Source organism: Nilaparvata lugens, chromosome 3 (assembly GCF_014356525.2).
Source record: "Nilaparvata lugens isolate BPH chromosome 3, ASM1435652v1, whole genome shotgun sequence".
NCBI lineage: Eukaryota > Metazoa > Arthropoda > Insecta > Hemiptera > Delphacidae > Nilaparvata > Nilaparvata lugens.
The window spans coordinates 37413142-37437993 of record NC_052506.1 but is presented as its reverse complement, the minus strand read 5'-3'; the positions used below and the strand labels follow the sequence as shown (position 1 = coordinate 37437993).

At 36.2% G+C, this 24852-nt stretch overlaps 1 protein-coding gene across 2 annotated transcripts in view; it reads right to left on the bottom strand.

The window, feature by feature from the left end:
* The window catches only part of LOC111049504 (homeobox protein OTX2-A-like), a 71396-nt gene extending 47331 nt beyond the window's left edge, over positions 1 to 24065 (bottom strand). Inside the window, exon 1 of one of the 2 annotated variants that reach the window (XM_039423684.1) lies at positions 23747 to 24065. The gene's annotated coding sequence lies outside the window, so the exon portion shown is untranslated. The remainder of the gene's footprint in view (positions 1 to 23746) is intronic. The other variant, XM_039423685.1, reaches the window with a different exon arrangement.
* Positions 24066 to 24852: the final 787 nt, after the last annotated feature.

Sequence of the window (24852 nt, the reverse complement as noted above, 5' to 3'; positions counted from 1 at the left end):
CCAGATAAGTATCGTTCATCGACTGTCACTCATTTGACACCTCCGAGATGCTGATGTGATATTCCTGTTTGGAGAAAGAGCTGAACCCAGGTCAGGTAGATGGAGCATGGAGAACAAGTGGGATGGAACTTGCATAAATTTGGAAGTGGAAGCTGTGCGTTGTTGATGTTGCACAGGTGTGTTCTGCTCTGTCCTCTACTGTGCTGTCTTCTGCTCCAACTCAGTAACAAGGCATCCATCTGATCAATATTTATAGCCGAAACATGAGTCGACATTGCGTTTCGAGGTTTTTCGGATCCTCTTTCTCCCCAAGGACCACCTCAATCTTGAATACTCAATCAGTGACTTGCAATTATGTGTCTCAAGCGAATTTTCATATTTATATGTCTATATTATCATATGGTGTATTCAAATCCTACATGTATATACATGTATGTGATGTATATGACTGATCGCTATATTTATCTACACATCATTAGTTTGTTGTCAAAATATTGTATTTGTTATAACATTAATGAAACAGGATAGATGTTTTGTAAGGTGAAAAATCATACAAAAATGTTATTCAGAATGATCTAACAGTTTTTGTATGTTTTCTCTACATTTTATACCTTTTTCATTACTTTTTTTGATATATTATGTTGTCTATACAGTTGGTATTATTAATTCATTGCTCGTGGATAATTTCTTGGCAATAAATTCCAATTTCAATGTCAATTCCACCTAACAGAGGATTCACAAATATTTGCATGATTTCAAAGATAATATATTTTGTTATATAAGTTTGTCACTGTCATCAGAGGACGTAATCGAGGAAAAGTAAAATTTGGATGCAGGACGTTTTGCAAGCTAAAAGTTGAAGGTCGAAGCGGGCAACAGTAGCTTATAATATTTTTGAATAAGTTTTATCAAATTGCGGAGAATAAATAGAAATAATATATTATGACTAGGAGTTGAATAATCATAAATCATAGATTCTTCCTTCTACTAATGTAAAATGCCTTGTGTTGCGATACTGGCATTCCAATTTACATCAGTATGTAGTTTATTTGGATGTATAGCCTCCAAATTATTAGAGAGACAGAGGGGTGAGGTGTATATCAGTCAATAGATAAGATTAGAATGAAACTTGAGTAATACATATAATATGATTCCACCAAGAAAAGAGATCTAACATGAGAGGAGGTTACATTTCAGTGCTCGTTGAACTTTCAATAACATAACATCTCAAACATACCATCTCGCGATAAACACATTTCAAATGAATGTACAACTTATTCAACTTTACTTTCTAATCTGTTTCTTTGAAACTAAGGGCTGGTTTCCGAGCTCGAGATTTAGCTAAGTTCTAGACTTTAAACAGCTGGAGTCAGAAAATTGGCTTTCCAAAACGGGGCGTAGTCGCAGTAAATAGTTGCAGCAAAATAAATCTTTATTTTCTCATTTCTATAATTGGAAACGTTTTTCCTTGACAAAATTAAATATTCCTAAATAATTCAAAATAGCTGAAACTTTACACTAATTGCTCTTTATTTTATTTTGTGTTCAATTTTCTAGTTTTTCGAAATTTAATTTAAGCGTGACTTTGACTATGACTACGACTACGCCCCGTTTCGGAAAGCCAATTTTCCGACTCCAGCTGTTTAAAGTCTAGAACTTAGCTAAATCCCGAGCTCGGAAACCAGCCCTAAGTTAAAACTAAGAAAAGTTATCCTCCTCATCATCAATGAACATCTCTTTATCTTGAGAGGATAAATCACTGAATATTGTTCATAAGAGTTGAAACTTTTTCATTTGTTTCTCGTGTACAGCCTACCTTTATCTGTAATTGTTTCTTCTATACGAATGCTATTATATTACACATAATCTTCAAGGATATGATTTCATCTGAAAATATCAACTCAACATAATATCAATTACCTCATAGAAATTCAATAACTGGAGTCTAACCTCGTCAATTGGCAATCGATATTATAATTCAACATCTCCTCTATTTACTCAAGAATATAATATCTTTGTCATTCATATGAATTCTGTAGACTCATACAATTGTATAACCATTTGATTACTATAGAAGAGACTTAGTAAAAAATGAATTTATCACTTGAGTTTTTATCCTGCTTGATTAGACTACGGCTTGTTGAGTAAGTGAGTTCACTGGATATCAGCCTCACAATAGTTCTAATTTCTTGAACTTGGAAAATGCTGTTTACATTCGACCATTTCAGAAAGAAAAAGAGAGATGGCAAGTGATAGGAAATCGGAACGAGAGAGAGAGTGGGTGTGAGGTGTGAGAGAGGTTCCTATACTCGATCAACGTTTGTGTAGAACTTGCCTGCGTTTCGGGAGACCGAAAGAGTTGGCCGGGTGTCACAATTAAGTCGGGTTCTTCTAATATCACGATGCTGGCTGGCTCACACCTGTGGAAGCGGTCGGCACCAGAGAGTACAGAGCCAAGATGTCGCGAGTAGCTTTCTCAAATTTATTCCAACAGAACAATAAATGAGCGTAAATAAATTAAAGCTGCTCTTTGGCGCTGTCACTGGAGTGCGACAAAGAGGGAAATAGGGGGAAAAGCAGGCAGGAATAAAATCAACTTTTATAAAAATGATAATTCTGTTGTGTGAGGTGGGAGGGAGGGAGGTAGGGGGTAAAGGGTTATTTATAACGGGTGCCGGTAGCAGTGTAGAGGAGGTCGTATATTAGGCAGCGATATGAGCGGCGGTGGCGGTCCTCACGGTGCTCACCTCTGATGTGTTTATGAAGAGAACCGACGGCAGCTTCCTCTCAGAGGCTATAGAAGAGTGAAGTGTATGGAGTGTATATCTATTTGTGCTGGGCAGAGTAGAGGGACAACGACACCGCCGCCTCTATTCAACACAACGCCCGCCCTATTACCATATACATCGCCTGTATTATATCTTGTCGCTGGACCGCCACAGCCTCATGATCACAAACACACCTGGTCGATCCTCAACATCATCATCATCATCATCATCATCATCATCTCCAGTATCATTACTATAATCATCATCTCCATATCATCGTCATCATCATGGTTCATCATTATCATCATCATCTCCACCAGCATGAACCCAAGTATCATCCTCATAAGAAAAATAGTCATTCTTAATCACAAGCAGCATAATTATTCAATTCAATTCAAAAATTCTTTATTGGTTCTTCGAAACAAAAAATATACAAAAAACAAAACTTTCAGCAAAAATATAAGAAACCAATCACCTGCAAGGAAAATCCTCAGTATCAGTATCATTCTCACCATTATTATTCAATTCAATTAAAAAATTCCTTATTCGTTCTTCAAAGCAAAAATACACAAAAAACAATACTTTCAGCAGAAATATAAGAAACCAATCTGTGCGCAAGGAAAATCCTGTGCGCAGGTGAGAGTTGCTAATACAATTCAATACGAGTCATTAATAACTTACAAAAGATGAAATAAAAAATTATATTGTATAATAATAAAAGAAGATGTTGAATAAGTGGAATAAGGGTGAGAAAGAGAAGAGAAAGAATGGAAGAAGATTATTATTATTATTATTATCCTGTTTGAAGTTTTGCTTGACCACCCTTTCCCTGGGCTCCGACCCCCAAGGAAGAGTGACAAACGATTTTACCAGAGTGACTGTTCCACATGTCCAGGTAAACAATTATACTGGGTCCGTTACCATTAAATCGTTTGCTCTGAACCAAGAATGACAGCCTTCTGCATCTGACCTGCAAGCACAGTAGCAGGTCTCTCACAGGCTGGAATCGTTCTAAGGTTGGCCAAAAATGAGGGCCTCATGCCCCCCAGTATACCTACAATCAACACCACCATTCTTACAGAGTAGCCTGGGTTTAGCCTGCGCAGCTCTATTAGTAAGTCATGATATTTTGTCTGTTTTTCCTCCTCTTTGGTGACAATGTTGCCCTCAGCTGGTGCTGAAAACTCAATGACATACAGTGTCTTCGAAGTAATGTCAAGGAGGACATAATCAGGATTTGTGGCTCTCAAAAGCCTGGTGGTGGAGAATGAGTAATTCCAATAAATTCGGCACCTCTCATTCCCCACAACAGACTCAATCTCCCCTGGGGAGATTATTATTATTACTATTAAATTATTCATCATCATCATCAGTGGCGCTACAACCCGCTACAGGTCTTGGCCTCCTCCATTATTCGCCTCCATTCGTCTCTGTCTTTCCAACCTCTGGCTCCAATCACTTGTGCGTCCTTGTCAACACCGTCCATCCAGCGCAGTCTCGGCCTTCCTGGTCTTCGCCTCCCTTCCATCCTGTACAGCAGTGGTCGCCAAACAGTCGATCGCGAGCTACCGATAGCTCTTGGGGTAATTTTTGGTAGCTCACAGAAATGCTTGTGCCATAGAATGACGTCCAGTTTGATTATAAACACTTTCCCAGTCTGAAGAAAATCAATGACGAGAAAAATCCTCTGCATCAATAACCAAGAATACATTACAATTCTTTCAGACTTGAACAACAGTTTAATCAACAATTTCAAGATTTTAAAAGCATATCAAATATGGTACAATTCATCAAATCTCATCTATATAGAAGATTTTTCAGTTTGTGCAGTAAAACATTTTGGTGGAGATCAGGCTTCAGTTGAAATGGAATTTGTGGATTTTCAAAATGATCTGTCTCTCAGATCACTTTCCACAACTGGAAATATCTGGCCTCAAGTCCCCAAAGAAAAATATCCAAATATTATTCTAGTTTCATTGTGGTTGAAAGCTATGTTCAGCTCTACTTACTTGTGTGAAGCATCTTTTCAAGAATGGAATTCATAAAAAATCTATATAGGAACAGACTGACTGATGAACATTTGGACAACTGCATCAGAATGGCGGCTACAACGTACACTCCAAACATCAAGAAAATATTTGATGACCAAAAAGAGTTCCACTGCTCTCATTGGAATGTACATTTCAACTTTTTGAATGAGCGAAGCGAATTCTATGTTTTAAGTCAATCGGCGTTTGTCTGTTTGTTTGTTTGTACCGCAGTTACAGTCGCAGTTATGGTCTGATTTGGATGAAATTTGGCATACAAGTACTTTGAAACAAAGCAAAGAAACTTATATATTCAAGATTTTTAAATTCATCCCCTTTCAGGATGGCGGCTCTTTATTAGAAAATTTTACCCTAAAAATCAACCCAACTTTTCAATACTTTATCAGATCAGGTTCAAATTGTGCTCATTCTTCTCAGCTCTTCAAAGCCGTATTATTTCATGTTCACATGTTGGAAATTTTCTAATTTTTGGGATTCGATTTTTTTTACAAGTCCCAATCCAAGTTTTCAGATTTTTTATCTTCTCAACCGTGCTTCCAAGCTCAAAAGTGTAGAGGACCTTTATTTTTCAGCGCTCCAAGGTGGTCTTATTTCATACATTACAAAAAAAAATTTGAATTTTTTATAATTCAAACATTCTCCCCCCCCCTCAAGACCCACATTTCAAGTTTAAGATTTTTATCTCTTTAACCGTGCATCCTAGCTCAAAAATGTAAAGAACTTCTATTTCTCAGCGTCCACCACCGATCCTATTGCATTTATATCATCATACTCTAAATCCAATTTGTATGTGTGTTTGTGTGTGAATAGGCGGGTGTGTATCAGTAGTGATTTTTGTGAGTGTAGTGAATTCTACTGTTCTCTGAGCTACTAGTTTATACTTTTTGATATGAGATAAGTAGATTTCAAGACTAGGAATGTATCTTTATAGGCAATTTATCTTTGTTCGGCTACAAATTTATTGTCTAAATTTAATATTTTCTAAATTTGGCTTAGTGGTTTTGTGTTTTGTTTCGGTTTTGTATATTTTTGGACTTTTTAACATCAAAATTAACTTTATTCCGAAGTGAAAAGTGTAAATTTAAAGTATTGTGCTCACTATAACCTTAGTGTCCGGTTTCCCATTGGGGAACTTTGTACTAGATACGGCGAGGTGGAACTACCCTTGGGTCTCCCCACCATTAAAAGCCATACGCTAATAATAATAATTTATAGGCAATAAGAGTGTGAAAATTTCATTTTGCGTACCATACTTTCTTCAGTCTAAAATTCCTTGGTAGCTCACTAGGAGATTTGTAAATGCTATTCTAGCTCACAGGATCATAAGTTTGGCGACCATTGCTGTACAACATGAGTCTCCTTGGTGGGTATGTCTCATCTGCCCGAATAAGGTGGCCAGCCCATCGCAGTCTACCAATTTTGATCATTTTGACCACATCAGGTTCACGATATACTTGGTAGAGCTCCTCATTCTTCCTCCTCCGCCAGGTCTCATCCACTTTTATTCCACCACAGATGCTTCGCAGTACCCTCCTCTCAAAAACTTTGAGTTGGCTCTCGTCTTTTTTTGACAGTGTCCATGTTTCACTGCCATACATAAGTGCTGGCAGGATTAGCGAGCGATATATTTAAAACTTTGTGGCTCTGCTCAGCACTTTGCTTTTTATATACTTGGAGAGACCTTAAACCACAGCATCTGCTGGACAGGAGAATTCTCCTTTCCACCTCCTTTGTTGTTTCGTTTTTACCATCGACGAGAGAGCCCAGGTATACAAAATCATCTTTAACCTCAAAACAGTTATCAACTATTAAATCATTATCATGGTAAATGTGAACTTAGTTATCTTGTACCAACTATTTTCAATGAGTTGCCAGATGATTTAATTGGTCTGGATGGAATTTCAATTGTTAAAAATAAGATGAAACACTTTCTGTTAAATAATTTGAGTGAATTTGAATGATCTTCATGAATTTTTTCTTTTTTTATCTAATTTTTTTCTTGTGTATTATTATTTGTGATAAGCAACAACTGAAATCCCATTGTTTTATTACACTCATTGTTACATATTGCTACACAATACAATAAATTAAATGAATTATTATCAATGTATCAATTAATTTTTTTTTCTACTCAAGATTTACAACAATTTTTCTTTTGATATGATTTGAATTTCAAATTATTATTTTGAAATCACTGATTGATTATATCAATGTACTATTTCTATGTTCTTTTTTTAATATAATGTAAAACTTGACTCCTCCAGTCTAACCTTCTTTAGAAGGTTTTGGAGAATTTATATTTCGTCTGGTTTATAATTTTTGAAATTTTCTACTGAAAAGGAATTTTCTTATCATTTGTCATTCTTGCTTTGTTTATTATTCTTCATTTTTTGTTTGTAAGATTTCTTTTTATAAGTGTATTGTTCATTTTTGTTTGTTATATTTTCTATAATAAACTCCCTTCTTCTGGGGGTACCAGGATGAAGGAGAAGGAAAAAAAGGAAAGAAATTATTATTATTATCATTGATGAGCGCTGGAAGCACACCAACAGCCGCTCTATGGTTTACTATATTTTAGCTCGTTGATATGATACTATGTAACTTTAAATGATATAAATTGAAATTATTATTATTATTATTATTATTATTATTATTATTATTATTATTATTATTATTATTATTAATATTCAACGTGCATCCGCTCCATTTGCTAATTATTGTGGTCGAAATTTCATTGCCTCTCTGGCCTTTGACAACTTACACGACCGCATAAAGCCCAAGCCCAATCCATGCGTTCCGATTCTACTCATGTGCGATATTTGTGTGGTGTGGGGAAGAGGTGGTGGACAGATCACATGACGGACATGTGTGGCATGCACCATTCCAGGCCGCTCTCATCACTAATCATCATAAATTATGTAATCGGATCAAAGTGGGATCGGAAAGCTGCATGCTAAGTGTTTCCCGGCCTTAAACGTTAACAGACATTCCAATTTAAAAACATCAGGGTGAAGTCGGAGTTATAAGTTTGTATTTTGTTTCCTTTCCGATTCCAATGAAATATTGTTGTTATTTGAGAGTTTTGCGAACAAGTATAGTGTGTGCATGTCAGAAGCAATTCTACTTTGGTGTAATGGTGAATAAAAATGATGAGGATGCTTAGGAGATGATATTTTGTGATATGGTGGAAATGTCTGCTGCTATGTCACCAGATTTTCGACTCTTCTTTTATTATGTGCAGCTTCATTATTCATTTCTTAGTAGCAATGAATTTATTGTCTTTTAATACATTTCTCAAAGATACTGCTTTATCAACAACCTGAGAAGTTAATTAGTTTGATGCATTTTTAATTCCTTTTTTGTCAATTTCATCAGCGATTTTCGAGAAACATGATTACACAAGTATATATATATATATTGCTTAAATATAATTAGCATTAAACTTGTCCTAGATAAAAAATGAACAGATTTTCTTTTACATCTCATAATCTAATTTCATTCATTATTTGGATACGGATAAGAAAACAAAGTGTTCTTACAAATAAATTGCATAACGCCTCAACAAATTAAGTCCTGTGATTTGTCTATTATTTACTGATTCCATGTGTTTGAGAGCTACAATTTGCAATAAATATTCTCTTGCTCCTTCGCATCTGTTGTATCGCTAGGAACCAATTTGCAGGGGACATCTCTCTTTTGTGGAGCACCGAATAGAAATTGGACTGGAAAACTACTTTTCACACAATCATTATTCCATTTATGTTTTGGGGTGACGCACACTGCATCATGGCCGCATCTCGGTCTTCCGCGCCGGCGGACGATGTCTTTCAGTTTGTCCTGTGGAGGAGAAGTTTGAAAGAGGCCGAAAGCAGGAATGCACACGCCAGTCAAAGTGCCGAATAACAGTTCCGTCAGTCAGATTCACTTTACACTGTCAGCATTCCTTATGACCAACATCGATGCTTCCCATACAAACAATGCGGACAGTTTAAAGTGAACCTCGCTAATGTGAACGCGGTGGCTGCGGCACCGGCCAAGCGAAAGAGTGAAGCCCCCCCCCCCCTCTACCATTGATGAATAGGCAACGCCGCCGAAAAAGTGTTGATGGTTGGCCAGCTATGCCGAAGAGGATGAATGGCTGATGTCAATCACTCCCCAATGCTTGATATGCTAGAAGAAATCAGTTGCAACCTAGCAATGAAGATGCGAGACTCATAAAGAGCTTGGTTATCAACAATTGAATTCAGTATACCTATATTTTGAAATCTCTATATTTCATCTAATATTCCAGGTAACGACCATTCGAACAAACTAACAACCTCACAAAATATGTAACGGGGTTGTGATGGGTAAATGCTGCTCATAGCATCTCCTTATTTAGTTTTTCATTTATTCAAGGTAGGAATTTTTGTTTTATTATATCAAATTAGGTTTTATTAGGTAGGTTATATCAAGTACCTATGACTATAGGTTTTATTTGATTATTTTTTCTAAGGAGGTCTTGTAGAGTTTTTTGATTCTTACCCTCACATTCAGCTAAGATTTTTTTTGTACTTTCACTTCATGTCTTTTGCTTCTGTATTCAAAATTTGATGTTTTTGACCTGTTCAGGTAGTTCTCTTATCCTTGTGTGATGGTTGTGTAGTGAGCTGGGTAACAAAAAGTCTCGTAAATCACTTTTATAATAATTATTCAGTGAATGTTCATTAGAATAGAAATAAGATTATTAGGTTCATCATCAACATTATAATCCTTTTAGTTTTCTGTGATGAACTTTCCCAGTGCAGCTCATTATATTTATCAATATTTTTTTAGGCAAGGTCTATAATCAATGCGAATGAACTACTATTTTGATCACAGTATTTAATCAACACCCCCCTCACCCTACGGATGAGCCCTACATAAAGTGAGCCACATTCTTGACAAGAAAATAAATAAATTTCTATTGAGTAATCTTGCAGTTCAGGGGAGGAATAAGTCATGGACTGAATTTAGTTTTTGTAATTTATTGAAAAATTATTTGAAAGGTATGTCTGGTCTGGTTCGTCGAATATGAACCAGTTTCGCTAATCATTAATATAATTGATGATTAAGTTTACTTCTAAATAAATCTCGAGAATCTGAATAGGCAGACTCATGAAAATAATAATAAATAATTAGCTTAATCTGATTGCAACGGACAGAGCAATCCAAATCTACTTAGCAAGATAATACTTATTGACTTGATAATATTCATTTTTGTTCAAAGAAATTATCAGGAAACATCAAGACTCGTGCTATAATTGACAATAATTTTTTATTTTCAGTTCTCATCTCAAGTTCCACCACATTATAAAAACATAGGTACCGTACTAAATATTAGGAACGAGAGACGACGACTAATTTCTTGCAAGACTCTCACTATTCGGCCAAATAACCTTGAATGCAAAATGATGTTAAATGTGAATATAGTGTGTAGGCCTACTGTGGTGTGGAATGGCAGTCGCACAGACGACCGCAAAGCTCTCTGCTGAAATGTGGCCGAAGGCGATTTACCTCAACCGCGATTCCTTCTTTTTTGCCTGTTCGTTTGTCGGTTGAAAATCTGTGAGGACACTTCTGTATGCGAACGGTTGTGCCAAATGAGGACCCTTGGATGCTGCGGCCTCAAGCCTCGCACCACATAAAGGATATCCTTGTCCTACCCGACGCTCGTTTCGCGGAAACAGGCCATGAAACAACTTCTCATATATATTTATATTTTCACCTGTCTGGTGTGGCCACGTCTTATTTATGCATGCACGCTTAGCCACCTCCCTCAATCCCCTCCCCTCCCCCCTGACCCAACAACCCCACACAAAAGCCACATCGTCGTCGCAAGTGAGTTCTTTCTTTCCACAAAGCTGTACTCGTACGCTGAGCACAGTCAAGCCGAGAAACATGACGTGACATGCAAATTATTATTAGACCGGCCGGCTAGTTAGTCCCAAGTGTGAGCACAACATAAAAAGGACCTATTAAACCATAAAAACAGAAAAACACCTCTCCATAGTAGTAGTTCTTTTCCCGACATGTAACTTTCTTCCACGCGTGTCTCTTTGAAAAATAACGCCTTCAACAATGGATGAAGGCCTACTAATCACCATAGTCATAACGTATTGTACCTAAATTACTGAATTACGGTAATCTGTATATCGAAGTGGACTATAGTTTGTCGGTTCAATGTGGCGTGTTTATAAAATATGTCTTTTCTTGGGCGATTATCGAAATTTTTATACGTCCTAATCAAATTGAACCCGGTATTTATTCAGAATATGCTAGAGAGCTTATCTTCAGGTCCTACCTAAGATCAATGCCATTGCTGATCAATATTCATGAAAAGTTAATTTTCATAGTACTGCATTGGCGTAATCCCAACAAGTTTTCTACTAAATTCAGGGTTGAATGAGTACTATACATAAATTTATTGGAAAGTATATTTCATCAGATTTCTATTGTTTAAGGGTATGATCACTTATTTAATGGATCTGCATTAGATTTGAATTGCTTGATTCTCAGCTCTGTCACTTACATGAAAAGATACTTCCATCTTGCATTGACAAAGAGTTCATAACCGCAGAATGATAAAAAATATCAGATTTTTTTCAAATCCAATATAAAATTATTGATCAATCTATTAATCCATTGATAGAAACCGAAGGTATTTTGATGTTTGTGGTGGATTTACTGGAATAGATAAAACTCTATTGAAATACATTCTAGGCGTGTCTCTCATGCGACCTGATTCTTGAGTGAACAATAGCGGACTCAAATAATGCAGAGCGGCTTCCAAAGAGCAGATCACAAAACTAATTTCACCGACAAATAAATGCTGACTAGAACTACCTACTACAAAAGTTGGTTGGTTGTCACTTGACTTTTTCTCAAGCAACCAGCAGATTGCATTTATAATAGTGCTGCTCAATCCAATGCTGGAGGCCACATAAACATTTTTCAGCTGGCAAAAAGCGGTAAGCTAATAAACAATATATTAGAGCTAATATATTAGCAGTTATATGGCAATGTTCACACACAGTCCACGAGGCTGCTGGATTCGAATTATCAACGCATTCCACGTCGGCGGAGGCGGTGGGGGGGGATAAAAGAGTGAGAGGACAGAGAATAGACGAGATGCAGGGAAATGAAGGAGATACTCAAGTTGTATATTAATACTGTAAATAGAAAGATAGAAGGAGATAGGGTGTGTGTGTGAGTGAGTGCAGCATTGTGCCAGAGTGTGACCTTTGAGTGTCTCCGAAGCAAGCAGGATGAGAATTAGGGGTGGGGGTGGGGGAACTGCCGGATGGTTGAAAAGGAATACGATGGGTGGGAGGGGAAGGAGGACAGTAGTCGCGGAGCAAACTACCTCCATAATAAATTAATATATTCAGGACACAGGAGTTGAAAAAAGAAGACAGAAAAATGAAGAGGGAATCTGGCTGTCGGATGGTGTCGCTGTTGTTGTTGACTAGTGCATATCTGCTATCCTATCTGCTCTTTCCTTATCATCTCTCCACTCCACTCTATTCTAGTGGCTTTATCTGGCTCTGTTCATCACACAGCAATTCTTCCTCTAAACTCTTCAACAATAATAATTATTATTTTTCATCTTTAAATGGTAGGCCTATATGCAAGTTCGAATTATTTTTGAATAACTCAAGAATTAACTTGATTGGAGCTATCTCTCTCTAAAGTACGAGTAACTTTAACGCAAACAGTGTAAAATACACAAATATTTACAACTAAGAACTAAGAATATAGTGTACAAGATGATAATGAATAGTATTATAATAATATGGATCGAAGTTCTATACGTGAATACGGATTCTGATTGATAATCAATGAATCAAAGGGATTCATTTATTGTAACTAGATTGTTATGTCGGTGATTTTTTTTCAAGAGCAAGTAAGACACACTCGGAAAAGGTACTTTGAAAGTTGATAAATAACTATTGGCATTCAACTAGGGTCATTTCTATAAATAGCTGAGCTTTTGGGTTGAGAAGATGAAAAACATAAAATGATTCTCTAATAGAATATCTGCTAAATTGACAATAGAAAAAAATTATGTTATGTTAGTGTATGAGAGAATTTTAGAAGTGTAGCTATCATTACAAGTTATTCATGTTTTTTATTGTACTCTCAGCTTGCATGTTCTCATAACTTAGTAGCGATTACGATCCTCTTCAAAAGGTTGATACCATAAGCCTGACACGTTACTATTAACCAGAGTATGGACTAATCCCGTTTGGGCGTGTAATTAATTTCAAGGGGGAATGATCAGTCGAGAAGCATCCAGATGGGTTCCATCCTGGAAGCAGAAGCGGTGGAATTCCAACAGTAGCCAAGTGACAAAATTACTGTGAATGTTCAGGAAGGCAATGTGTGTGAGTGTGTGTTTCAGAAGCGGCCACTTACTTAAAGGTTGAGAGAATAAAACGAAATTGGAAAATATGTTTGTACGATGGCAAGAGTGGGCAAGCCGAGAAGATGGGAATGGTTGAGGGGGCAGTTTGGTCGTTTATCATTGACGGCACAAGGCGAGATACTGTGAGCTGTGAGCACAGGGCAACCGGCCGGCCCAAAGGCTTAATGCCTCTCTTTAATGGCTTAATGACAAATTATTGCCACTCTCTAATCCAACAAGCCCCGCTCAGCCACTGCCTGTGCTTCTGCTTCTGCTTGTTCTTCTGCCTTCCAGCTCCTGAGTCCACCTCAACAACTCCTCGACTAGATGATTGTCTTCCTGAGCCAAGAGGATGGAGGCTACCGACTTTGGTTTGTGTACGAGAAATTCAAGACTAAAACTGTTAAACTTTCATAAACTGCATTCAATAACCACAGGCTGCTGTCTGCTTTCTGGAGAGCATTGAGAATAATAGTCAACCACTTTGTATTATCGGCACAAGCTACAAAAACAATAACAGAAAACATTTATCGAAAAAAAACTGCTGTCTGAAGAAAGTAATCCCTTCGCTATCCCCGTGGTGAGCGAGGTGGATCATCGTTTGTACTATGATATGCAAGTGACAAACGCTCGGTACCTTCTCTGAACCAGCTAATAGCAATAGATGATCGAAAATCGGTATTGATAGAATTTCAGGTGTATTCTCATTTCTATTCTGTATAACAAATAGGTTCTACTCTTTGTTTCTGAAAGTTATCCACTCATCTACATATTTATTTTCTGTTCTGAATATGTTAATTGTTCATGTGTTACCATTATAATGTAGTGCTAGTATGCAATGGGTCTTGCAAGACCTGGCAATACATTGTCATTTGTGATTAAGAATCAATAAAGTCAAGAAAATCACTTCCTGGCGGTCAGAACCCTTCAATAAACTTATGTACATTAATTTCCCAATCATCCTGCTCACGATGAAGCCTACAGCTTATTTGTGTATCACACTTGAAGGAAGAACAATATTTTGGGACTTGGGTAAGTTGAGACGTTTTCAAAGCTACAAAATACAGTAGTTTCTCTCATAAGTAGGAATGGTAGGAGCCTACCAATAGACTATGCTATTGGAAAGTTATTTAAAATGTAAATTAATGGGTACCCATAATGCGTATGCTACAACCACGTACAACCTTAGTATTCACGTACTCAAGATAACAAAACATTCATATTGTTTCAGGTGTTGAATAGATACATGTAAAAAGAGAATATTCAAAAACATACTCTGATCATTATTTTAGCGCGAGATAATTCGAAACATTGAATAGTCATAAAATAGAAAAGCATTGAATTGAAGAAAATGCACTGGAATGTGGTCGAGTGTAATGTTGAAAGTAACGTACAATCACAGTGGCTTTAAATTAAAAATATTTTGCAAAAGATTGCTGGAATTTAATTTACGATAGAAACGCTAAAACAGGCACATCTTATTTTAATTGTACGATCCTAGAAAATGTAGAGCCTGATATTAGACATTATAGAGCATAAGATTTTATAACTAATCGAAAATGATAGAACAATGTGAGCTCCTGAATAAAAAATTTAAAATTGAGTACAAAGAAAAGTATTTTCTTGATTGGTTTAATTCATGATGATGAATTCCTATGGTTCAATAAAGATGATACTAGCAACCCTAACAAGTGTTAGCCCAGCTGCTTTGCCAGCGTTTTGTCAACCATTAGCCAGCTCTTTTTCTTGATGTCACAGTTGATTTATATTTACAGCTCTGTTTGGTTTTATTCATGTAACATTCACAGTTGAGTTTTTTCCTATTGGCCAATACTATTCGCTATAGCCATCTAGTCTCAAAAACGGGGAGTCCGGTCTCACAAGGTGTCAAACTATCATATACGATAACTGAAAAAACTTTAATATATAAAAACCAAACAGTTGAGTTGAAATGATTTTTTGCTACATGAATGATCCTTCAAGTTCAAGAATTCACTTGAATTACTGAGAATAAAAAATATCCACTAAACATACTTTTTGCACAAAATGAATTCCATCACAAACGAACATTTTTGGTTGTGAGGAAAAATTTAAATGATTGTTAATACATCAGCCCACATCCTATAGCAGACATGAGAAGATGAAAGGTTGAAGGTAACATCGAATTTCGAGCGTCGACTGATGATTGTGAAGCATCCATCGTCCTTCATCAGCGCTATCTGACGTGTCGTGACACGAACAAGCGCATCTTTTAACAGCGGCCACCATTCCAACAGTAGCTGGCTCTCTGCTCTCTTTTATCGCTGGAAACGGTAGCCGAAACTCTCACTCACACACACAGTGTTAATTAGCCGGTAATGTGTGTGTCGACAGGCGGCTAATGTATTTGATGTGCTGTGAGAGAGCAGGCCTACCGTTTGAGGAGTCTGTCTCCCGGGTCCCGGGCAACGATGATTGATGGGGCAGTACATTGATGGTTTCGGCAAGGCAAGCCAGCGAACGTCTTCCAGCACAAAACGCCGCCGCCGCAACGCCGCCGCAACGCGTCGCATCCATTAAACTACTATTACGCTTGAACGACCGACGCAGGCAACGATAAAAAAGACATCACCCGCTAATTGACGCGCATTTCTCCCTCTTTCGACAGATCGCTGCTGCATTCATCATTACCACCTCAACTCTCTTTTCAATCCAATTCAATTCATTCACATCAAACGAAAATCACTTTTTCCACGCTGTCATAATTCACTTCAGTATTCTACTTCAGAGCTGTGGTGAGATTGAGATGAGGATGAGAGTGCCTAGTAAACGATCACAAGACTGATTGTCGGTATTCTGACTAGCAGTTAAGAAGAAAGGACATGACTGTGGAGTTCAAAATTGATAAACCTCTAAGAATTGAATTATTTATCACAGAGAAATATGACAGAGCAATGGTTTCTCAAGGAGCGCGAGAGTTTTTTTTTAAATAATGCTGGATTGGAGTTAAATTGGCTTTATTTTGTATAATCAAGTTATAACTTTTTAATTATTTTTTTTTTGCAAATCGAGCACGAATACTGTCAGTTAGTGTGGTCAACTCAGCTCCTATTCTGTGGATTATGATTTTCTATGCTTTTATAAAATTTCATTATTTCATATTCTACTTCAATATAATCAAACACGTACTCATCTCTCGCCCCTATCTTTCAGTCAGTCTGGTTGAAAACAAAACGTTTTGAAATTCTACTGTAATTGGAATATAGATAGAGATATATATGAATGACTTTATTTTCAAACTTCAAAAAAATTCAGAGAACACAATTGAAATTATAGAGCCACTCTTCCAGACCTCCAATTGACTCACAAAATACAAAATACAGTGGAGAGAATATAGTGTTTTCTGTCAAAAGCCTACTCTCCCTTGATGATCAATAATTAAGGTATTTGATTTCGAATAAATATTGTACTAGGTGTGATTCAAATTTCAATCAAGGATGCGAATTTGCTGAGGAGAGCAAGATTGTATAGTAACACTGATATCAAAATTGTAACACACTCTGTACAATCCAAATGTCCACATGCCTGATCGTAGCTTATGATTGTAGACAATCAATAAAGTAAGGAATATTTCATTCCAAGTTGAATCCTCATGACATCTTCATTATTTCAAGATGTGCAGGTTTTTGTGTAGTTGAGAAGTTGATATTGTGGTAATTATTCATATTGAATGAAAAAGACTAAGAAATTGTCAAAAAACCACTGATTTATTGATAATTAGAAAGACCGGTTTCGGTTATTACACCATTGTCAATCTCTGATAAACTATCAGAAGATACTGATAGAAGATATCAATAAGATATAGAAGACTATCAGAAGATAGTTTATCAGAGATTGACAATGGTGTAATAACCGAAACCGGTCTTTCTAATTATCAATAAATCAGTGGTTTTTTGACAATTTCTTAGTCTTTTTCATTCAAGATGTGCAGGTGCTCATGTTTGATTGATCCTTTATTTCAATCGCCTGATTATTTTGTCAGACAGGCTAGAATGACCAAATAAATTATCTCACTTCATCGCATGAAAATGTAATGTGAAAAATACTATATTGGAATATTAAAACCAGAAAAAATCGGAGATTGACACTTTGACTCAATAATCAACTTAGCCTAGATAGTATACATTTTTTCAGAATTTTATCTTATTGAATAATTAATTCATCAGAAGAGCAGGCTATAGGCTCTGAGAGTCTAGTTTACTTATCAGGACAATGGAGCTCACTGCAATTATAAGATTTCTAGAATAAAGATTCTTCTGGGTTGTATGAGTCCAAATTTACAATGCCATGACGAATTCAATTTTCGATTTTGAAGAGATAATGATATGAATACAAGGATCACCAGTGAAAGTAGGCTGTACATTCATGACGTACGATTAACCAAATACAGCAGTACAGACTTGTGACTGACAACATGGAAGATTTCAGAATTGTGACTGACTCAGTGCAGACCTCAATAAATTCAACTACCAAAATTATTATAATCTCGATCACCAACTTCAAAAGACCTTTTATTTCTCAATCAGTTAATATATTTTTGAACAATGAATACGTGAGAAATTGCAAATGGGATGAGCCTAAAGTAGCAAATGCTTCCGTAAAGATCCGTTTGTATAAAATTCTTTCAGTAGCAGCGGAAGACTATTCAATTCAAAAATGTTTGCGAGATTTTCAAATATGAATGATGAGCATGAGCGAAGCCAAATCAGGAAGAAATTTCTAAAAGACCCATTAAATCTAGGCTAATGTAGTTTCTCTTCATATTCTCTTCTAGATATTTTCTTTCGGACCATAACGATTTCCATGTATGGTTTGTTTAAGCGCTTAAAAAAGTCATTGATAATAAGCTTAGGCCTACTACCACGACTCAAAAGATTTTCTTAGGATTGTAGCTTCCGTAGCATTAGTGATTTCATTGATCATTGCAAACCAAGAAAACCTTATTTCTAATCCGATATACATAGACTTTATTCTAAAATTTGACAAAATTGAATCCTATCTTAGAATAGGCGAACAGTTAGCCAATATCTAACCTTCTCACTATGTATGTGTGCCAGAAACTTAATTGGCTTGGACTGTTTATTGGGCTTCTTAGCCAGGCTACGATGGAAATTGGAAAAAAAATTCACAAACTAAAAGGATTGATCAACGATAATCATTGAGCGTTAAATTTAACAACATGGCAACAAACTGCAGTTACTCCGAAAAAGTATGAAAGTTGGAATACGTAAAACGTTTTGTCTGTGAAAAGGGTTTTACGGAACGGTTTAAGCCTACTGGTTAATTATTTAGTCTCAATATTGCTAAGAAGCATTGTATTAAGCTACATCGGGACACCTTATTAGGAATTATTGTGATTTTTTAGTTTAAAGCTCAACACTAGTTTCGAGTCTAAAACTTATAATAATTCAAATTTTAATTAAGGATCTAAGGGGTTAATCAAGGATTGATAATTTCCAGGAATTCCATATTCTTTCCAATCAGTTTTGTTCTGATTTTCATTATGTTTCTCTTAGTAGATGTTTCGTAATTCAGCACAACCCCATAGGCTACGGAATAAATCTGTAAAATAGTGGAAACAGAAGCTGATTTGACGTTCTTCAAACACGGTTCTGTGTTTAAGTGCTACTTCGAGCCTTCATTACCTGGGAAGGTATTTTACAAGTATTCATGTTATCATGTACTATTACATTTCATAGGATAGACTACCGTACTAGAATTTCTTGAAGTGCTGAACTTTTACTTTACACAATTCTGAGAGAGTTACATGATTCCAGTAACAATAGCACGATTTTTGAACAGTTATTTGATATACCTTTCGAATTTTCGGAAACTAAAATGATTAATAGCTTCAAGCTCGGCAACCCACAATTCATATTCAAAATGAAAGAAAAATAGATTAAAATTGAATCTTGGTGAACTCCAAAAATGCTCTTCATAAACAATATTATATGTAATCATAAAAGCCTTTTGAATGGAAAAGTAGGATTTGACATTCAATTTGGTTGGCTTGAATACCATTCGAAATTACTTGAAGGACGACGATTGAAGACAATCAACACTGATGAACGACATAACATTTAAGTTAACAACCTTTTTGGTTTTATAGTACTTAGAAATTCAAATTAACAATAAAAATCTTCAATACTAATTCTTGACTGAATAAATAACACCAGCTAACGCTAAGTAATCACTGGGTAGTCTGTGATTCGGTAATCTCGGTACCAAAAATCTGTGTCGTCAAAATAAGTTTTTCATGAAGTAAAAGTTTCATAAGTGTACTAAGAAAAAGTTAACCGTGATTTATTGTTTGAAAACCATCAATGTCCCAGTTGACATTACAATTAATGAAGTACTTTATTTGGAAATCCTTCTTCTTGAATAGACAATCACGTATGTTGATTATGGTTAGAATATCTTTCAATAATGAGTTGGAGGGTTCCAATAGGAGGAAGTTACTGGGATATTGATCTATTCGTATTCTAATCAATTAATTTGGTGTAAGGGTAAGCATTCCTGACTGGCAATTAGGAGGTACCGGGTTCAATTCCCGGGCTGAAAAATAATGTTTGAATAGTACCGCTCATCGAATTTCCATCTAGCTGTTTACCCTGTTGTCAATATTTGCAGTAGCAGAAGTCTTCGGGGAGATTTATTTTGGATTTTAATAATATCGAATAATAATTATTGGTTCCAATAGAAGTTAGATTTTTTTTTTGTTGTCTGTATAATTCAATAAATAGTTGAAGAGTTGATATTTTATTTCATTTTTTAGAGTAAATATTATTATTCTTTCCAAGCAGCTTTCCATTCATTGATAACAAAGCTTGATTGAAAAAGTTTAAAAACTATAACTGTTACAACTAAGACTGTTTTGTGTTACATGAGCCGAGTTTTCCTCAAATTACTGCTGCACATTATTCCTGAACTGTTCCAGAGCGAATAAAAAATTGATTCTAATTTACTGATCTAGACCCTTCGAGGGGTACCGGTATGAAGCAGAATGCTATTTCATAATTTAAAATTTATCAATGCCTAGGGTGAAAATATTTAAATAGCCTTTTCTGAGAAATCAAGAAATATTATAAAGTGTATCAAAATTAATTTCTGTTGAACTGCTTGTTTTTTCTTCAATCATTCATATTTTTTGAATCAAGGATAGCCCTAATTATTTTGTATGATATTATCAGCATATCCTATCCTATACTATTAAATGAGCAATTTCTGTTTACATGTTTATATGTTTAGATGTTTAGATGTTTTTATGTTTATATATTATATATCCGTATGTGAGCAGATCTCGAAAACGGCTCCAATGATTCTCACGAAATTTGGAACAAAGTGGGTTTATGATATGAAAATTCGATTGTACTAGGTCTCAACCATGGTATGTACATTAAAATGATAAATAAGTCCGTGGAAAAACAGCTGGAAATTTTGTCGTCTGTCGATACCGTAATGGAATTGAGTGAACAAGTGCATGTGTGGGATCACTCAGATGATCTCACGAGAAGAAAAAATTCAGCAAGAAAAATTTATTTTCATTTATTCCTTTTTTTTAGAAAACATGTTTACTCCAGAAATTCCAAAATAGTAACTAGATGCTGTTAGTGAAGAATAGTACAAAGTATATTAAAAAATATTGTAGCAAACATAGTATACCATTCTTAATCGAATTCATAGTATATTTATTTGTAATTGATGATGTGTTTGTTTTTTGCGTTGTGAATAAATTCTTATTTTGATGAGTGATAGTAGGTAGCTTAACCTAGATTTTGATTTGGACTGTAGTTTAAATTTGAAAAGAGACAGTTTTGGGCATAAACCTGTTGTGCCTCCTCATATAACTGTAAAAATAATTGTACGACTGAGAAAATGAATAAATAAATATAAACTATAAATTCAATCTTCCGTTACAAATTTTCTATACTTTTACACTCTAGAGGAAAGCTCGGTCCCCCGATATTGAGTATGATCAGAGACAACTGATAGAAGTAGTACGCTATCTTTTCTCCATGGTATGATATTTTTAGCGTAAATCAAAACAAAGAAGAGAAATTCAATTCCAAATATTGCTGCACACATTATTCTTCCACTAATTGAAAATTAGGTATGATTAGGTAAAATTAGTGAGTATGATTGTATCACAAACAGAATTTTGCGATTGACGATGATCGACTGATTGATATAATAATAACAGTATCAACCATATTATAGAATCAATTCAATATACCAAGTTTAAGCTTCAAAGTCGAAACTATTAATTGTATTACGGTTATAAAATTTAAACTTCTTGCATCCGATTAACACTAAATGCTACAAAAACAGCAAATCTCCAAAAATATAATCTTCAAACACCCCAACGGAATTTCCCTCATCTGCAGCTGAAGTTGTGTCTTGCATAACAGTTTATAATTTTTTGGCCCTCACCACTCATGAGAACTGTCTTTCCATGTTTTGTGGGCTCAGTCATCACCTAGTCCTCCCAATGTGAACTTATGCTATGTTTTACCGACTAATACTTAATTATATTATATGGTTTACCTACTAGGTACTGTAATTGATTTAATTATACAGTAATACATAATCATGTTTTAGTAGGTGGTGGTTGATCTGAGAGTTATGAGAAGATTGAAAGACTCGTGATCTGGTCGGTTCTAGAAGATCAAAACAATGTAGGCCTAGCTCAGAGACCAAATTAATATGAGAATAATATGTTAAATGCATGATAATGTTAGTTGAGGTTCAAGTTGAAGTGTGTTTCACTGCTTATATTATTTTCAGTTGAAGTGTTAAACACCGAAAATCAATGGTACTAGAATGGAACCGATAAATACATTGGATAGCCTATTGGAAATGGAACCTTTATTGATACAGTATAAAAGCTTTTTGTTGGTGAGGAGTGCCTCATCAAGGGCAGGTCGCAAAGGCCCTATCTAGTCTAAATACAGTTATGTTTTGCAGAGAACCTCAGTACCTTGGAACCTTAGTATACTGTAGCTGAAACTGCCTACAATTTGCCGTGCATTTTCGAGATGGAATGTATGACTTCCAAATAGAAAAGCCAGAATAAAGTACAGCTCGAAACACTAGTTGTTGGTTAGAGAATTAAAATAGGAAAACAATCGATTCACTTCCAGCCATGGAAGATGGAAAGCTGTGGAAAAATAATATAATTTTATTATCAGGTTTCAATTCTAACCCATCATTCTATAATCGATTCTCTTTTAGTGTAAGAAAGCCATCACAACCAAAATACTTACTCTTGTTCTAATTAACGGTACCTACAAAAGTGACATTTCAATGAAATGTAGTTTTCATTACAGATTAGAGGTGCAGGATGTATTATAATGGACGCATAGGACATTGCTTGTAGGATACAATCTTACAATATTCTCATTGTCTTTATAGGCTACACTTATAAACGTATATTATTTTATTTGTAGGGTTAGTTGATAGCGAGTCGCTATGTGCAATCTAAATGAAAGTAATATTACAGATCGGTGAAGGAAAGCATGATTGAGCACCAAAACTTAGCTATTCATTCTTTTCAACTGATACATAATAATAGCCCTCAATAATTATGTTAATTTATCATACCTTCTGTAATAGTAAATACTGGGTAATATAGCCTACATACAGCAATTATGCTTATTGATGAAAATGTTGCTTAATAAGCTTTATCTACCTAGGTGATACCAAGGTACTTAGCTGGAACAATGAACTGAACATGAATCATGGAGTATATTTGATAAAGCTTAATGATTATGCATTGATTGATTAAACTATCAGTAGCTCATACCTAGCAGAACAGAGAACCCACTTCCTATAAATAACATAATTATTATCATAACATAGAGCGAACGATTATTCCCCTATCACTAGGACTTGTAGACTATTCATAACTGTATACGTTTATAAGTTTATTCATTAGGTATTTTTTCATCTTCGAATAATGATGCTTTCAGAGCCAATCACTGAAATCACAACTAATGCTGGATTGCACCAACCGGGATCAATTTGTTTGAATCAGGTGAACCTGATGATCCTCCTAAGAGCTACTCAGCCTAAGTATGATCACATTGAATGCGTGTATGTGCAAGTTCCTTTCAGATCACATGCCCGAGCCGAAAAACAAAATCTGGAAAGAGCCATTAAACACTTTGTGACTTGTCTGTAGCTGCTCACACTGAACCTAACCAGTAACCAGCAAGTGCACGAGTTCAGTGTGAGTGTTCCCATTGCTCTTCTCAGATTTTGTTTCTCATCAGCGCGCTTGGACATGCATGACCATGCGTGCACTCGCACAAATACGTATAACCTAACCGCACAATGTGATCATAACCTAATCCTGACCTGTGATCAAATTGATTTCGCCACCTAGCATACATAAACTACTAGCTACAACTTTAATTACGTGGGTCACTAGCTTATTGATAAGTTGAGCTATTGCAATGAGTACTCACGGCGGGCATGTAAATGGGATCAGACCAAATGGGAAGGTATGCTGTTGTGTGGTGGCGGATGACTGCGGCGTCGGCGGCGGTTGATGTTGGGGCTTGGGCTGTGACTCAATGTTCGGGGTGGCCGGCTGGCGGATGAAATGCCCTCTGCATCCAACTTGCACACCTGTGGGTTCACCTCCAACCGATAGCTGCTAGGATTCGCGATGCAACATGCGGATAACACCTGGATTTCGGAAGTTTGGAGGTTTCTACTCGCGCGACCCAGCTCGCGTAGGCAATCCTGCTTTTTTATCGATCGATAGCTCCTCGACTGAACATGTGTGTGGAATTTCGGCAGCATTCGCCAGGTAGCGCCCGCGTCGACCACGTGACAACAAGATGGCCGAGCCTGCTCTCCTGCTATTGGTCCAGGGGCGTTTCCGGAACAAGGGATGCTGTGCTGCTGTTGCTCCGTCCCTTTCCCCTAATCACTGTCCTTCCTTCAGCTAACTCCTCATTCTGCTTTTTGTACAAGAGTAGTGTAGTATGCTACTGAAATGTGAATTGCTTGCTGCCTATCTCTCACATTGGACTCGCGCTATCTTGTATGCTTGCGTGCGTGCAAGTGCCGCCCCCAAGAGAGTATGCATGAGATTCAGGCAACAATCTTAAATGCTCTGCTCTGCTCTGCCAGATAATGTACGCACAACTGCACCTACGCGAGTCAACGTCTACCCCGTTGAAGAGCAACATCAGAGTACCTACCACCACTGACACACACCCACACAGCTAACTCAAACTTTCTGTTCTTTTGTAGGCCCTGACTAGAGAAAATTAAAAATTTCTTATGTTCTGTCTATAACTCCTCTTATTCATCTTTATTCTCCACTGTCCCTTCACTATTTTCTTTTCCAGGGTTTTGTTCTTTTCTTCTTCTTCTTCTTCTTCTTCTTCTTCTTCTTCTTCTTCTTCTTCTTCTTCTTCTTTTTCTTTGAATTAGAAAAAAAAAATATTTGGATCAAAATAATATAGGCTTTAATTGACAGAATTGAACCATAGAGAAAAATTAGCGTAACTTTCTCTTACGCTATTGAACTCTAGTGATGGAACATGATAAAATGAGATTT